This window comes from Amblyomma maculatum, chromosome 3 (genome assembly GCF_055883805.1).
Source record: "Amblyomma maculatum isolate TAMU_Amacu chromosome 3, ASM5588380v1, whole genome shotgun sequence".
NCBI classification, from domain to species: Eukaryota; Metazoa; Arthropoda; class Arachnida; order Ixodida; family Ixodidae; genus Amblyomma; species Amblyomma maculatum.
In genome coordinates, this window is record NC_139346.1 from 82,933,555 (window position 1) to 82,951,015 (window position 17,461).

A 17,461-nucleotide genomic window follows, 5' to 3' on the forward strand; every position below is an offset into this window, starting at 1 on the left:
CGAGAGACGGGGTAGCAAGTCTGTTCTTCCGCTCGCTGTAGCTACGCTCCACGGTCGAGCGGCGGCGGTGGTCGGTCACGTGACTACTGACATACCACAGCGAGAGACGAGTGACCAAGTCGGCTCTTCAGCGCGCCACAGCTACGCTCCACGGCCGGTCGACCACCTGCGAACGGCGGCAAGCGATTCACGTCATACATGTTGCAAGACCTTTCAGGCCTTGCTGCGGTTCATTGCGCTACAAAAGAAGAATCCGTGAATGAATAATAAAGTTTGGAGATGTATAAAAAATATGCCTTTCATTTCGTAGGTACACAGGAGATTAGCAATGTGCACCACCACAAGCGAAACACTTTGCGTACCCAAGCGGACATTGCTTTCGCAATTTCCAGGCTTAACTATATCTAAGCCCCAGCTAATTGTTTTGGCTTCTTCGTCGGTGCAGCCCATACCATCGCAGTTGTGCTGCCATCCGAAGAATCTTGCGCTTACTGTCATTACCTTCATCCGCGTGCAGTTTCTTCCGTGTGGTCGTTCACAGCGCGGAACGCACGATTTGTGGAATTGGGACCATCGGAGTGTCCCTGATTGGAGCCTTGGCACCTGCCATGTCCGCACAGCATTGGCGTTCTTTTATTTCGAAGCAATACTACTTTAGCTACCATCTAGGCCCGTGCCATGCCGCGGCCGCATAGCCACGCTCGACCTTTCGCGTGACCTCGCTGCGTGACGTCATACCATCTGTGTAAAAACGGGGCCCCATCTCACGCCGTCGCCTTGCGCGGCGCATAGCCACGGCCGCGACCTGACTCCCGCTCCTCTCACCAGGCGCGTTGCGCGCTATGTGACCTCATACCATCTGCGTAAAAACGGGGCCCCATCACACGCCGTCGCCTTGCGCGGCGCATAGCCACGGCCGCGGCCTGACTCCCGCTCTTCTCGTCAAGCCCATGAGATGCCGCCTCCAACCTATACGCTGCGGCAGGTTGCAAAGAGAAAGCATCAGCGAGCTACGGAGACAGAAGAAGAACAAGAAGAACGGCTTTCCAAGCGACGAGCTCAAGATGCAGCCAGGCGAAAAAAAACGCTCAGCGTCTTCGGCAGCAGAATCAACGGCAGAAGCAAGTGAGGAAGTTATAAGTTTGGCCGACAGTGTGGAATGAGCATCTCATTCCAGCACTACTAGTTCGAAACGCCGGAACGCAGCCAAACGGGAGCGACGTGCCCAAACAACTCCGGAACAGCGGCAGCAGCGACTCGAGAAGGAACGTGCGTGTCGAGACAGGCAGAATGAAAAGTGAAGAAAATGGCATGCTGAAGAAACACCCGAGCAACGAGAGGAACGTTTGAAGAAATTACGAGAGAAATATCTCACCAAAGCTACCGAACTCAAACCGATGAATGTGTTGTGGCACAGCGCCGTGAAGAACATGCAAGGAGAGTGAAAGAGTTTGAAGCGGCAACACGTGAATTCAATAGACGCTTTACTAACAATCCGTTTGGCTACGCATGTTCGGTGTGTGACCGGTTGCGGCACAAAGACAAACTTACGCCGGTGAGTTCCCTCATGTTTCCTACATTGCTTAAGGCTTTCCCGCATTGGAATGAAGAGGATTTAGCCAGTGCTGCAATAACATGCAAGAGTAGCCTTAGAGATGAAAAGATTCCTGTGTACAGTGTTTCAAATGGGTACAAATACCCACCGATGCCAGAAGGGCTACCGCGCTTGAATCCGGTTGCAGAACAGCTTCTGTCTCCGCGCATACCGTCTGTACAGATTAGGAGACTAATTAATTGGAATGGCCAGTACGGTATCAAGGGACCAATTGTGAATGTTCCTGTAGATACTGACCACATGTTGAAACAGTTGCACATAGACGTAGACGATCAGCCGCAAATATTTGTGAATATAAAGAGGCATCGCTTTGCTAAATCCGTGTACCTAGCCAATGAGGTCTCACGTGAACAGTTGCTGCCTTGGGTAGAAGTGTTGCCGAATTCTCCGCTCTATAAGCATTATTACATTAAGATCCACCTCGACAAAGTAAACAATTTGATTGACATGGCAAAATACAATGAGATGGAGCTGGAGGAATGCGGCGATGCTGACGAAGGTGACCCAATGTCAGAAGCAGTTGCGCTAACAATGGATCAGCATACTGTAGTATATGACGAAGATGTTACTCTGAACCCTGTGGTAACAATGGCTCCTGGTGAAGGCAAGAAGCCTATAAGCATTCTGTACGACATGCATGCCGAGGAGTTGTCGTTTCCACAGATTTACCTTGGCCATGCAAGATGCATTAAGGGTGTATATATTTCGCCTCACGCAGGAAACGACGATGCCGTCAACATCTTGGCCAATGGTTTAGTTGAACGCACCGACAGAAGAATGCTCATCTGCACAGGAGACTTCCATAAAGATCCCAGAAGAGACCCATCGTTCATCGAAGCCCTCGACTCCAGATATTCCCTTGAACTATGCCAACTGCAACCAGTGTCAACAACTCAGTGGGGAAGCAATTTAGACTTAATCATGTACAGACCTTTTGACGAATATGTGATAAGTGATGTGCAAACCAAGAGTCATTACTTCACAGATCACCGAAGCGTATTTATAGGTTTGAATAAAAAATGAAAACGAGTAACATGTGTGTGTCGTCATTCTTGTCTGTGCGTGTTTACCCATGCTAAACATAGCAGAAACATAGCACAGCCAAGAGTATCACCATAACCATACTAGCATAAGCATAACCAGAGCATCACCACAAGCGGTACAATAGCAGAACCAACGTATTGCTTCGCAATTACCAGGCTTAACCAAGCTACGCCACAGCCAATTTTAATGGTCCCGTGTGAGATGTCGTCTGATTCAGATGTAGTAGACGACTCCGCAATCACCTCTTTCCAGCTGTGCTCACTTGCACTCGGCTCATCTGAGAATAACTCCTCCATGCTCAGCTGCTCGGCCAGAGGGGACTGAAAGTCCGATGTGTTTGATCCGTCGGTTAATTAGGATGTCTCGCTTTTACTTGATAGTTCTTCGGTGGTCTCCGCTGATAAGGCGTCCGTCGACTGTTCCTCATTTTCCGTAATGGAAAGGACTGGGGAAATATGTTGCTGTACGTCGGGCTCGTTGGAAGGGGTCTTGGCGACTGTTGCATTGGTGGAACGCGCAGTGGCAGCAACAGCGTTCGCGTAAGACCGTGGTAGTACACAGTTCCATGTTACATGCTGGCCTCCGCAACGCTTGAATGCGGCGTTGCAGGCCTCAGTCTCATGTTCGTAGGTAGAGCATCGCCCACACTTGGTCGCCCGGCAAGCAGCGCCATGTGGTCCTCACCGCGAACAGACCATTTCATGCCGCGATATTCCAGCATGACCTGGTGGCCCGCGACGGAGAATTTCGAAGGTGCTCGCGCCATGTCCAACTTCACAAATCGGCACCCATTGCGGACATGGCTCTTTCCCTTGAACATGGGCTCCGTGATCGCCCGAACTTTGCCGTATGGCGCCAGAGCTGCAGCCAAGCCATCGTCGCCGACGCACAGCGGCAGCCGAAAAACGGTGACAAAAACCACTGGTGCAGCGAGCTGCACCAACGGTACATGGTGATTTCCGACGGGCAGAGCTCCCGCGGCAACCGCTTCAGACGCTTGTGCCATCGGCGACACAGCAGCAGGGAACTTAGTTTAGCCGAGGTGCTACAAATACTGCAGCCCCCCGACATCAAGCACCTTCTCGAACGCATCAATCAGGTCGTCTGGCGGAGCTGGCTCCGACAACTCGAAAGTGAAGCACTCCTCCTTGGGAGGCCTAGTACTTGGTGGCGGTTGGTTCATCTTGCCGGGACCAATATGCCAGGCAGATAGCCCGGCCTCGGACTCCGGGGCAGCAGGACCACCGGGAATGACAGAGGCGGGGACTGGGCAGCCGAACCTCAAGGGAGCGCCCGCCAAGGAAAATTAGCCCTGGACGCCAGGCAGCAGGCCATACGCCAGGGCGCGATGATCCGCAGCACCACCAGCACAGTCACCGACGGATAACGACCGATTACAAAAAAGAATCACCGATTAGCCCACCTTATTACACTTTGCCTTGTCAGATGGAGGGGAAGGTGCACTGGGTGCAGCCCTCTGTGAGGGTACCGACATCAACCAACAACCATATTCATCCTACGGCAACCCTGGGCAAGCCCCCCCCCCCCTTTTTTTTTGTTTCGGGGAGCGGGCGTTATCCCAGCCAAGGGGCTCATGAAATCTGGATTCGATCCGCTGGGGCGGGTTCGCAGCGCCAATGCACCGCCCACGCAGCGACCCGGCGAATCGGAGCCTGATGCGTGCAAGAGTCCTAATAGCAGACTTCTATTCTTCGATTTCCTTTTGAAGATGATCATTGGGTGTCCCCATTCTTCAGAAAATTTATTTGCGTCAAGGTGCCGTACTTCTCGCTGAAGTTGGAACCCAAGCTCCTTTCTGATCTCATTTTTCACTTCGAGGAGACACGGCGTCTTGAGGCTGAAGGAAGCGCGGCATCTCGCAACCCAGATTTGGCAGTTGATTTCTGCAAGTGCCAAGACGAATTGTTTCCGTGCTTCACTGGGCAGCGGATTGCGGTACCTCACCGTGCAGTACGGGATACCTGGAAGCTTGAACAAATCTCTCAGTCGATCGAGGAGCGCGGTTGACAAAATGCAATCATAAAAAAATGTGCTCAGCGGTCTCTCGTACTCTATAGGATGGGCAGGTGTCAATTTGGCCCGATAGTCTTGACAGGAATGCTCGTCGGTGGATTGGAGGTATGCCGCGCGCGAATCGCCACGTGAACGACGCGCGACGCACGTCGCGGAAATCAGCAGTGATAGTTCTTTCGATAGGTGTTTCGGAAGTGCCGGTGTTAGTAGGCGAAGTGCATTTTTAAGTTCAATATCGAAAGGGTCTTCGGCAGACTTGCCTTGTCAAATGGAGGGGAGGGTGTACTGAGTGCAGCCCTTCTGTAAGAGTACAAACATCAACCAACAACCATCATCATCCTGCGGCAACTCCGGGCAGGGCTCCCCACACCACACGGGTGGGGAGGTTTTTGTTTCGGGGAGCGGGCAGGCTTGCCTTGTCAGATGGAAGGAAGGATGCATTAGGTGCGATCCTCCTGTGAGGGTACAGACCTCAACCTGCGACCATCATTATCCTACGGCTACCCTAGGCAATGCCTCCCGCACCATAAGGTTTGGCGGGCAGGCTTTTCTCTTAGGCGCATCAGGTATTTAGTAGAAATATTTACTAAACATAAAGAGAATTTATTGGGTACATACATGCATACAAAAACGCACATTACTCGCAAAACAAACCCCTTTACAAAACAGTATAGGTTACATATGCATAATAAACTAAAAATAACATGATTCCCCAGAGAGGGGAAAACAGTATAAACGAGGAGGGTTGTAATAAAGGACGACAGGCATCTCAAGTCTTCTGCATCGTACAAGATAGAAGCGCGTGTGCCAGCTCGCAGAAACCATAGAGAGAATTTATTCGATACATACATACATACATACATACATACATACATACATACATACATACATACATACATACATACATACATACATACATACATACATACATACATACATACATACATACATACATACATACATACATACATACATACATACATACATACATACATACATACATACATACATACATACATACATACATACATACATACATACATACATACATACATACATACATACATACATACATACATACATACATACATACATACATACATACATACATACATACATACATACATACATACATACATACATACATACATACATACATACATACACCCCGCCGGGGTGGCGCAGTGGTTACGACGCTCGACTACTGTTCCCAAGGACGCGGGATCGAATCCCGGCCTCGGCGGCAGCTTTTCGATGGAGGCGAAAAGCAAGGCGTCCGTGTGCTGTGCGATGTCAGTGCACGTTAAAGAACCCCAGGTGGTCGAAATTTCCGGAGTCCTCCACTACGGCGTCTCTCATAGCCTGAGTTGCTTTGGGACGTTAAACCCCACAAACCAACCAACCAACCAACATACATACATACATACATACATACATACATACATACATACATACATACATACATACATACATACATACATACATACATACATACATACATACATACATACATACATACAAAACACTCATTACTCACAAAACAAACCACTATACAAAACACTATAGGTTACATATGCATAATAAACTAAATATAACATAATTCCCTTGAGAGGGGAAAACAGTATAAACGAGGAGGCTTCCAATAAAGGACGACAGGCGTCTCAAGTCTGCTGCCTCGTACAACATAGAAGCGCGTGTGCCAGCGCCGCAGAAACCGCGTCTCGCCGTCAGTTTCTAACTGTCAAGAGAGATACTTCCAGACGACGAGGCGCAGCCTCTGCAAGGCTGAGTACGTTGCTCGGGCGGGAGTTCGGCGCGCCTCAGCGAGGCACCTGCGACGCCACAACACAAACAAATCCACACTGAACACAAGGTGTTCAAAAGGGGTGCGCCGGTGCCTGACGCCGGGGTTCATGCGGACGTTAAACATCCTATATGCGAGCCGCCACATTGTTCTCGCAACTACACATTCGAAAAAAACATGCGCGAGGCTCTCGGGAGCACCGCAGTTGGCACAATGGTCACTGGATACAACACCCCATCTGGCAAGGCGTTGTCTCGTGGGGAGGACGCCTCAGCGCCTAAGCCAGTCAAAATATCGCACTTCATTTGGCAGTCGACAAGCTGCCCACGCTCGCCATTTGCGTACATCGGTCTCTCGTTGCTCATCAGCTGAAAGCCTGCGAACGGCTACTAATTTGCTAATGCGTATGGCTGGTAGGTCGCCTACATTAACATCTGACAGGTCTGCGTCTAGAGTCGACTTTATCTCGGCAAACTGGCGGTAAAAAGGCAGAGGTCTGTCCGATTGTGGACCAAGGTATTGTTCGGGTGTAAGCACACGACGCGCCTTGCTCATCCAGTACAGGATGAGTGAGCCACCAGGGTAAGATTTGTCAGCTAATAGCCTCTCTACCAGCCTTAACGCGAGCACTCGAGCCACTGTCGGGATGCACGGAAGGCCAAGGCCTTCCTTGCTCCTCGGAAGGTGTAGGATGTGACGGGCGACTAGCGCTGTCCTGCCATCCCAAACAAAAGTTCCTATAAGGGACGCGAGTATGTTCACCACCCGGCGCGGGATTATCGCGATACGCGCCACATAAAAGGTGAAAGCGCACGCTCGTGTCTTGACGACGCTAACTTTAGCATCCAGCGCGAGGTTGAAACACGCTGCGTCAGAAAGGGCGTGCGTGGCTCGCAAGAGAACTACGTCTCATTTCCGGGGGGAGACTCCACTTGGCTCAAACAGCACGCCAAGTACACGCACTCCGTCCACAAACGGTAAGGCGGCGGCTAAAGGGCCTCTGAACTGACCGAAGCGGAGAGCGTTACTTTTGTTCGGGTTGAGCTGCGCTCCTGATACAGCTGCGTATTCTGAAAACATGTTTAAAAAAGCCATGAAGCTGTCATTGTCACGCACAAAGAGTGAAATGTCGTCCGCGTATGCAGATACAACGACAGTCTCCTGTCCTACCTGCCCTACTGTCGGAAAACCTCGAACACGCCTGTCCGCGTCTACCCTACGCAGCAGCGGGTCGAGCGAAAGTATGAAGAGTACCAGCGAGAGCGGGCACCCCTGACGCACTCCCCGCGTAATCGGAAAGCTGCCGGCAATTTGGCCATTCAGTACTAGTTCACTGCTAAGATCTGTGTAAAGGCCGCGTAGGAGCTGAACGAATTCGTCAGGAAAACCAAATGAGAGGAGCACAACGAACAAGTAACCATGTTCTACGCAGTCGAAGGCCTTTGCCTGGTCCAAGGAAACAAAAACTCCAGTGATCCGTTCGGCACAAGCGTGTTCGAAGACGTCTCTCGTTAGTGTCAGCGAAACGAACCCCGATCGTCCAGGTACCGAACAGGACTGGTATGAGCTAACCAAGTCCTGAAGGTAGATTCGCACCCTACGGACTAGCAATGTGGCTACGAGTTTATAGTCGGTGTTAAGGAGGGTACTCGGTCGCCACAATGAGGGACTCGACGGCGTCATGCCCTCATTCGGTATTAGAACGATACGGCCGACACTGAACGAGGGTGGCTTGGTGCCGCTCTTGAGGAAACAATTTACGAGCTTAAGTAAAGAAGGTCCGAAGATGTCAAAAAAAGTAGAATAAAAACCGGTTACAAGTCCGTCAGGACCGAGAGCGGTCGACTGGTTCATGGCGCCTAAGGCACAACGCACTTCCTCTAATGTTGCCGGCTCCTTAAGTGCCGACCATGCGTCTTCTGAACGTTGAGGGAGAAGCCCACAGAAGGAGCCGACAGCTTCTTGAAAATGCTCCTCCTGGTCGAGGCCTTGCGACAAAAAGAGGGCTGCGAAATGCTCGGTTAACGAGTTGCGGATGTCCGCGGGTTCCGAAGACGTCGTACCGTCCGCAAACGTGACGCTCTCCACGCGCGTTCGCCTGTTACTACGCTGACCAACGTCTCGAGTGCGTCTGAGGTCCGCGGCATCCTCAAGCGGCACGTTTGATGGTTCCGCTGAGAGTGATGCGCGAGAACTGTCTTCGAGCATGCGGTGAGAACGCTCGCGCAGCGTCTCGAGATATTCGCGCATCGCGAACGTAAGCGTTTCGCTGCCCCGTACGATGCGCATACGGCGCAGAACGTCATTCAGCATGGTCGTAATGCGAACACGCCGCGCCTTCCCCGCAAACACAAGAACATCGCGCCAGCGTGTTTTCAGCGCGTCCCAGGTAACAGGTGTTATGTCACTAACTGCTACCACAGACAAGCACAACTCTCGGCGTATATCAGTGAAACACTGTTCATCGCGTAGTACCGCTGCATTCATTCGCCACATCAGGGGGCTGTTTGCACGGCCCGGGGCTGCTCGCAGAGTAACCGTGACCGGGAAGTGATCACTTAGTTTAAGGCCTGGTGGGAAAGGCAATACTTCGCACTGTAACAAGTCAGGTGCCATGGCGGAGGGGATGTAAACTCGATCTGTTCGGCTCGCGCTCTGGCCCCAGACTCGTGTTGCCTCGAAATGGTCTCTGTGAAGAGTGACCCACGCGTCCTCTAAGCGTAATGATCGCACCAGTTTTCCGAGTTCTTTCGCGTGGTAATTGGAGGCGCCCTGACCAGGCCCCCTGATGTCGCGCATTGTGTCTAAAACACAATTGATATCGCCGAGCAGAAAGTGGGGCACGTCGTCGAGAAAATATGTCATGATGGATCGAAAGAACTCGTTTGTCAGACTACGCATGGCTCGCGCCTACACGTTGACAAAACGAGTCTTGCGGCCATCCAGAAAGCTGTCAACGACAATCACGCGCCCATCTATGCCATATGTACAATGAGCACATGCCCTGTATGCTGGTGAAAGAAGGATTATGCCTACGCCACAACACCGTGAGCCTGTTAACGAAAAACAAGGCCTCAACATTAAAACGAGAATGAAAGGAAAGGACGTCGGCAGGGGTGCGGAAGTTACACTCCTGCAAAAACAAAACATCTACTTGATGCGAACGAGCAAGATGAAGCACCTCCCTTTGCTTGTCAGGGTGACGAAAGCCTTGCACGTTAAGGGAAGCAAAGCGAAAAAGAGCCATCATAGAAAGGAGGAGGAACAAATACTACTATACATATCACAGAAACAAATAAACAGAGGAGAACATAACAGACTCACGGAAAAGTTCGTCGGGCAAAGTCTGTAAACGTGTCCGCTAATCAGCACTAGGGAGGCGCTCGGGGAGTTGAGTGTTGATTCCTGCGGGCCCAGGCCTCGACATTGTCCGTGTGGCGCGCGCGTCTGTGCACACAAAACTACAGTCAAACATACACACACACACACTCCACGGAACGCACGAAGTTCACCCCCCGCAGGCCGCAGCGATTGATTGATTGATTAAAACTTTAATTTTCACCGATTTAGGAGGCCCCCTACTCCCCACTCCTGGCACGCAGGCCTGAGGAACGAGGGCTGGAACCTCCGCGAATAAGAACTGGCGAATATACATTGGTTATTCGCGGCCGCAGCCGCCAGGCGGACGGCTTTTTGCTGGTCAACGGTGGCGTCGCTTCGCAGCAGGGTTACCCAGGCTTCTCTACTTTTAATGTTGTCCCTAGCGCCCGGAACCTTAGGGCATTTCCAAAGTATATAGTCGAGAGTCCCCCTCGCTTCGCAGGCTTTACATTTATCATTTTTTCTCTCATCTATCTGGGTGTAAAACAACGAGACAGGGTTCGAGAAATTTCCGGCTTGTAATCGCCGCCAGGCTATGGCCTCTTTATTATTTAAGCTAGGATCCGGTGGCGGCATCAGACGTCTTCCTAATCTATAATTTTCGATTATTTCTTCATAGGTTTGCAAACGTTCGTCCATCGCCTGGCAGTCGGGCGGCTCCGCGTTTGCCCGGAAGTAAAGATCTCGGGCTAAATTATGGGCCGCCTCGTTGCCGGGGACGGACGTGTGTGCTGGGACCCAAATTAGGGTGATTTTGAGATGGATTTTAGCTGCAGCTGTTAGAATTCGGGCGGCTTCTTGCGAGACCCTGCCTTTTCCGATATTCCAAAGAGCAGTTTTACTGTCGCTAAAGATCAATCTAGCCTTTGTTCCGACGCAAGCGAGCGCTATTGCGACCCCTTCGGCCGTGTCTATGTTTCTGCTTCGGATGGTGGCGGAGACGACTGGTGCGCCGCTACCATCGACTACCGCGGCGACTGCCGCCCCTGATCGGCCGCTTGCAGCGTCTGCGTAGGCAACTTCTTTTACTCTGAATTCTTTTGCTCTTTTAATCAGTGCTTCTGCTCTCTTCTCCCGTCTCTCCTTGTGGTATTCTGGGTGCATGTTGCGGGGGAGAGGACGGACAATGATGTTCTCGCTACATTGTGGCGGTAGGGCAACCTTGTCGGCTGTGCCCCTATCTATTTTTTGGCCCAACCATTCTAAGATGGTTCGACCCGTGCTCGACCTACTTAATCTCTCATGTTGGACGATTCTCACCGCTTCAGCAAGTTCCGTCCAGCTATTATGCACTCCCATTTCTATCAGGCGTTCCGTAGAAGAGGAGATGGGTAGATCCAGCGCCCTCTTGACGCAACGCCTGATGAGTGCGTCTAATCTTTTTCATTGGTCCTGATGTTGAGGAACGGTGTGGCATAGCATATTCGGCTTATTATGTACGCCTGCATTAGTCTCAAGAGGCTTCTCTCTTTGAGGCCTCTGCCTTTGAATGCAATCCTCCTAAATATCCCTGTTACTTACGTCGCGTAGGTAGTGAGTTTTTTTATCGTTCCGTCGTTATACCCGTCCTCTTGAATAAAAAGTGCGAGGATTCTGATTTGCTGGACTTTTGGTACGGTTTTGCCGTCGACCTTAATTTCTACGTTAGAGTCGCCCTTGCACCTCATTGATTTTACATTACATATGAAAAGTTCGGATTTTTGCGGAGAGCACGCAAGGCCCCTTTCGGCCGCGTAGGACACAACGGTGTCCGCCGCCGCCTGTAGGCGTTCCTCTATGCTGCCATCGCTGCCATTGTTCATCCAGAGATTAACGTCGTCCGCGTAAATGCTGAACTTTAGATCTTTTATGACTTAAGAGCGGCGGGAAGGCCGCTCATCACCACGTCAAAGAGGAAGAGGGAGAGCACCGAGCCTCGCGGCGTTCCTTTACTTCCCAGGTGGACAGTGGGGGATTGTAGCTCCTGAAACTTCAGTTTAAACGTCCTGTTTGTCAGGAAATCCAATACGTAATTATATGTCCTCTCGCCGGGAGCGAGAAGCGGTGGCCGCTGGTCGGCGCCGACTGAGCCGCGTCGAAGCCACCGCCAGACCTGCGAGGAGGAGGAGGGTGCGGCCGCAGCGGCCGTTGAGCCTAAGAGGCGGCGCCATAGTGGTTACGAATCGGCGCCCGAGAAGTCCATATCGGAGCAGTCTGGTGCCTTCCGCACCTTTTTATGCGGCGCTGATGCGTTCGAAGATGCACAGCTCTCTGTGTCGGAAAGGTGACACTTGCCGTCGTCCGATAAAGGCGCTTTCATAGCGCGGCCCGCACTCCGGCGTTGCGGCCTTGCGGAGCCAGAGAGTCATGCCACCGTAACGCCAGACAGGGTGGCTTCCTTACTCCGGAGGACGGGAGCAGAAGCCGCCGTGTGCAGGAGGCACGGGGCGTTCAGCAGAGCCTCCAGATTTGCCGACTTCACATCTGGAGCGGGCGTCGTCTGCATCTTGTCGCCGTGCGTGTGCTGCCCCGCCACAGGTTGCGACTCCAATGCTCGGGACTCAGAGCCGGGTACGTCTAAGGAAGTCTCGGAGTCGCTCTGAGAGGTTGTCACCTCCGTCACAGGCTCGCTATCGAGGGAGGGCTTTGTGGTTGCCCCGTCAGAGAGGGCCTCAGACGTGGTCGTCAAGGCCTCGTCGTCGTCCTTCTCTGCATCCCTGCTGGGCTCCTGGGTGTCGCCGGACAGCTCCAGGTTCGCGGCCTTTTCGGGTTGTACGCCAGGCTCCGAGGACGACTTGGCAGCCGCTGCATAAGAGCGCAGTAGGACACAATCCACCGCTGGATGTTCGCCGCCACAGCACTTGCACGCGGAGAGGCAACTCGCATTATCATGGCCGTAAGCGCTGCAACGACCGCAGCGCACCGCCGAACAAGCAGCGCCAATGTGGCCCTCAACGCCGCACCTGGAACACACGCGTTTCATTCCTCAATACTCCAGCATCAGGCGGGTCCCAGCTACCATCAGAAAGTTGGGGGGGTGACCGCGTCATTTCCAACTTGACTAGCCGCGTCCCGTTCCGGACGTAGCTCCTAGACTGGAGCGCTGCTTCTGAGACGGATCGGACTTTTCCGTACGGGGAGGGCGCCGCAGCGAGAGCCTCGTCGCTGACGAACGGGGGAAGACGGTAAACCGTCACATAAACCACCGGAGCTCCCATCTGCTCCAGCGGCACTTCTTTTCCGGTGAGACGCAGGACGCCTCGCCACCATTTTGGTCGCTTGCGCCATGGAGGACACAGCGGCCAGGAAACGAGGACCTCCAAGGTGCTGCAGATACTGCAGCCCCCCTACTCCGACAATCTCCTCGATAGTGTCGATGAGGCTGTCCGCCAGAACAGGTTCCGGCACCGTGAATGTGAAGCACTGCGCCTTGGACGGGCGCAGTGCCGGGGTTGGTCGTTCTATGACTCGATCCGGGGCGCGGGCAGCCGCGATAGGGGCGCGGCGCCGAGCAGGCGGGTCCTCTAGGGGGAGTGCAGGAACAATTCGGTGTGCTGCAGCCTCATCAGCAAACACGGGGCCAAGAGAAAACCGGTTGGAGGTCCATCAGGATATCCCTCCCTGAACTGCTAAACGCGCACAGCGTTCGGCGTCTGACGAACCGCGTCTAAAACAGCCATTGCGTTCCTGTGAACTCACTTGGAAGGACGGAGGAGGAGGAAAAACTTTATTTAGCCCTATGTTACTTGGTGGTTTCTGGGACGTCTTCAGAGATGTCTGCTTGTTGAATCCACAACAGTCTTCTCCGTCGACTTCGTCCACTTTTGCACAATGGTCGGTTGCCATCAGTCCAGGGCTCGCTGTACCGGACCTTGCTGGTCTTCGCAGCGGTCGCTGGGCAGCAGAGTCTCCCATTGCTCCGCACTCGGGTTTCGAATTTTGGGGACCACACAATGTTTAGACATGCCCATGTGAAGTGATATAGTGTTGGTTTTTCATCGCACCACGGACATCTGTCAGCGTATACGGTAGAGAACGAATGCTCCAACTGAAGAGGTGGTAGAAACAACGCATGTAACTCGCTGCACCATGCTTTCATACTCAGCGCGAAATGCATTCAAGGTTGATCGAATATATATCTCCCAAACGCTCCAAGCCGTTTCAATATTACCTATTTTTCCTTTACAATAAAGCAACCATCAACATTCCACCTACAGCTATAATTTCTAAGAGAAAAACTATTCACTAAAGAAACCCCATTCGCAATATTCACTCTAAAATTAGCAACGATTGTGGCAGCAACCGGGGTTTGGACAGCAACAGAAGACTGAATAGTAATAATCGGTTTGCCCCGCCGGGGTGGTGCAGTGGTAAGACGCCCGACTACTGTGCCGGAGTTCCCGGGTTCGAACCCGACCGCGGCGGCTGCGTTTCGATGGAGGCGAAACGAAGTGGCGTCCGTGTGCTGTGCGATGTCAGCGCACGTTAAAGATCCCCAGGTGGTCGAAATTCCTCCGTAGCCCTCCACTACGGATCCTCTTTCTCTCTTTCCACTTTCATTCCCACCTTCCTCCCTTCCCTTACGGCGCGGTTCGGGTGTCCACAGAGCAAGTGTGACAGTTACTGCGCCTTTCCTTTCCTGTGAACCAATTTATTATTATTATTATTATTATTATTATTATTATTAATAGGTTTACACGAAAGGAAAGGCGCGGTACCTGTCACACTTTTCCCACGGACGCCTGAACCATACCGTAAGGGGAGATGAAGGTGGAAGTGGAAGCGGGAAGACAGAAATTTTAGTAGTGGGGGGGGGGGGGGGTCTTTAACGTGCTGTGAAATCGCACAGGATGGTTGCTCCCGGCCCTACATGGCTGGGACTGGTAGGTCAATGCCGCTTGCGGCGGGGGCTAGCCTGCCACCGAATTTCTATCTGTTGTAGGCCGTCGTTGCATCTGCTGCCGTTTCGGTGGTGGATGACAGCTATTGCGACGCGCGTCTTTCTGTTCTTTTTCATTCTTTTCTATTTTCTCTTCTGTCCGCCTGTTTCGATGGAGGCGAAACGAAGCGACCGTGTGCTGTGTGATGTCAGCGCATGTTAAAGATCCCCGGGTGGTCGAAATTACTCCGTAGCCCTCCACTACGGCTCCTCTTTCTCTCTTTCCACTTTCACTCCATCTTTCATCCCTTCTCTTACGGCGCAGTTGAGGTGTCCACAGTAAACAAGTGAGGCAGTTGCCACGCCTTTCCTTTCCTATAAATCAATCAGGCAGCAAGTTACAGAGCCAGTAGCAGGCCCGTGCATCTTCTTTTCCTTCTTCCTGTAGTCGCAACAACAGCCTCCCAGGACGTGACCGGTGGCAGTTCCTGGCCCGGGGCTGGGACAGCAGGTCAATGCCGCTTGCGGCGGGGGCTAGCCAGCCACCAAATTTTTTATCTGTTGTAGGCCGTCATTGCACCCGCCACCGCTTAGGTGGTGGACAACGGCTTTTCCGGCGCGTGTCTTTCTCTCCCTCTTCTTTTCCTTTCTTCTCTATTTTCTCTTCTGTCCGCACGAGGCAGCGGATGTGGCTCAGCTACAGAGCCAGTAGCAGGCCCGCCCATTTTTTTTTATTGCGAAAGCAAAAATTGGGAGGACGCTTAAGCTTCGCCTTCAAGAGTGGAACGCGATAGCGTTATTGCACCTCGTTCGCACCGCCCACTCATTCGCTCGGTATGCTCTTGAGTGATCTAAAGAAAGGAAAGACGTTTGATTCTACAACCCGTGAGGGTGCACGGCGAAACGTCAGGGACGAGTGGCGCGCCACCTGTCGGGGCAGCGCCGCACATAGCGAGGAGGGGTTCTTCTGTGTTTGCCGCAAGATGGCTCTGCATGTGCGCAGAGCGCAGAAGAAATGTAGCGGAAACGTACTTCGCTACTCGTGTAACTGCGACTTCTGTAAGTAACATGCTCATAATTACCGATATACACCGCGGTATAACGTTCTACGGCACGTTTCTAAGGCAACACCGCATTCACTAGAAGCGCTTTTGTACCGCTTTCAAGCATCGAACTCGTGGCTGAGGCCTTTGCTGTCGTTGCGGGAGTTTTAATGTACTGAGACGAAGCCAGCCTGACATTGGCTGATGATGACCTTCAAATATGTACTTTGTTTTGTGTTATTCGTGTTGTGTTCTTGTGAAATGGTATGAACCAAAGCCAGGAAATAAAGAAAAAAAAAAAAAAAAAAAAAAAAGAACTCGTGGCTGAGTGGTAGCGTCTCCGTCTCACACTCCGGAGACCCTGGTTCGATTCCCACCAAGCCCATATGGGAAGTTGCTTTTTATTTATGAAGTGCATGCCGGGATTTATGGCTCACGGCCAACGCCGCCGACGCCTACGACACCGGCTTTTCTGCGACACGAGCTCCTTAACGCTACCGCGTTAATACTGCTAGCACTTTTCTGCCGTCGGTGGAGGCCGTTCCTTCGCTCCGGCTATCACGTGACAGCGTGACGTCACGACCAGTGAAGAGCAGGGGCCCCAACTCGCCTCTTCGGCCGTAGTCGTTCCTTCGCTCGGCGCGGCGGCTACCACGTGACGGCCTCCTCGGCCCGCCGCGTGAGGGCGTTCGCTAGGAGAGGACAAACGGGGCGCGGCAGGCGCGTTCCGCTTAGTCATGAGGGGTTGGGAGAAGGGGCCTCGCAGAGCTCCCGCTGGGACAGGTAGGTCACCGCCGCTTGCGGCGAGGGCTACCCTGCCACAGAATTTTTATATGTTGTAGGCCGTGATTGCACCAGCCACCGCTTCGGAGGTGGACGACGGCCGTTGTTTTTGCGCGCGTCTTTATCTCCCTCTTCTTTTTCTTTCTTCTCTATTTTCTCTTCTGTCTGCACGAGGCAGCGGAGGTGGCTCAGCTACAGAGCCAGTAGCAGGCTCGTGTATTGTCCTTTCCTTCTTCCTACAGCCACAACAACAACGCGCTTAGTCATGTCTGAGGAGTTGCACAAGGCTACAAGGCATCGAGTGACGTGCTGCGCGCAAACGCCGGCGCCGTGCCGAGGAGACAGATGAAGAAAGGCAAGAGCGGTTGGCTAAGCAACGCGCCTATGACGCAGAATGGCGAGCCCGGTGGCGTTCTACACGTTCAGTGACGGAGCCAGTGTTCAGACCAAGAGTCACTACTTTACGGACCACCAAAGCGTGTTCATTGGAATAAACAAACAGTAGAAACCATGTTGTATCCAGAGTAAATCCTTTAATTGCACTACAGTAGTAGTTGCACAAAAGGCGAAGCCATGCCAAACCACCAGCAGAGCCAAGCGCAGCCAGGGAGGTATTGCTTTCGCAATCACTCAAGCTTAACCAGAGCTAAGCCACAGCTAATTATTTTCTTCTTCCTACAGCCACAACAACAACAACAACAACCAAATCGCACACTAGATGAGCGCCTTCCTTTAGGAACAAGCATCTTTAAAATAGATTTGAGGATAGGAAAACCGAATGTAACTGTCTTCTCAATGGATGCAGCCACGTCGGGAAGGTAGGCAGGAAATAGGCCGTGAAAGAAGGATTGGATTAGATTGAAAAACATTCATTGTCAGCAACGAGCGATTTGTGGGCA

General features: G+C 52.3%; 1 pseudogene; it reads left to right on the forward strand.

Moving 5' to 3' along the window:
* Positions 1-955: 955 nt before the first annotated feature.
* LOC146195122 (uncharacterized) lies at positions 956-2,983 on the forward strand (annotated as a pseudogene).
* Positions 2,984-17,461: the final 14,478 nt, after the last annotated feature.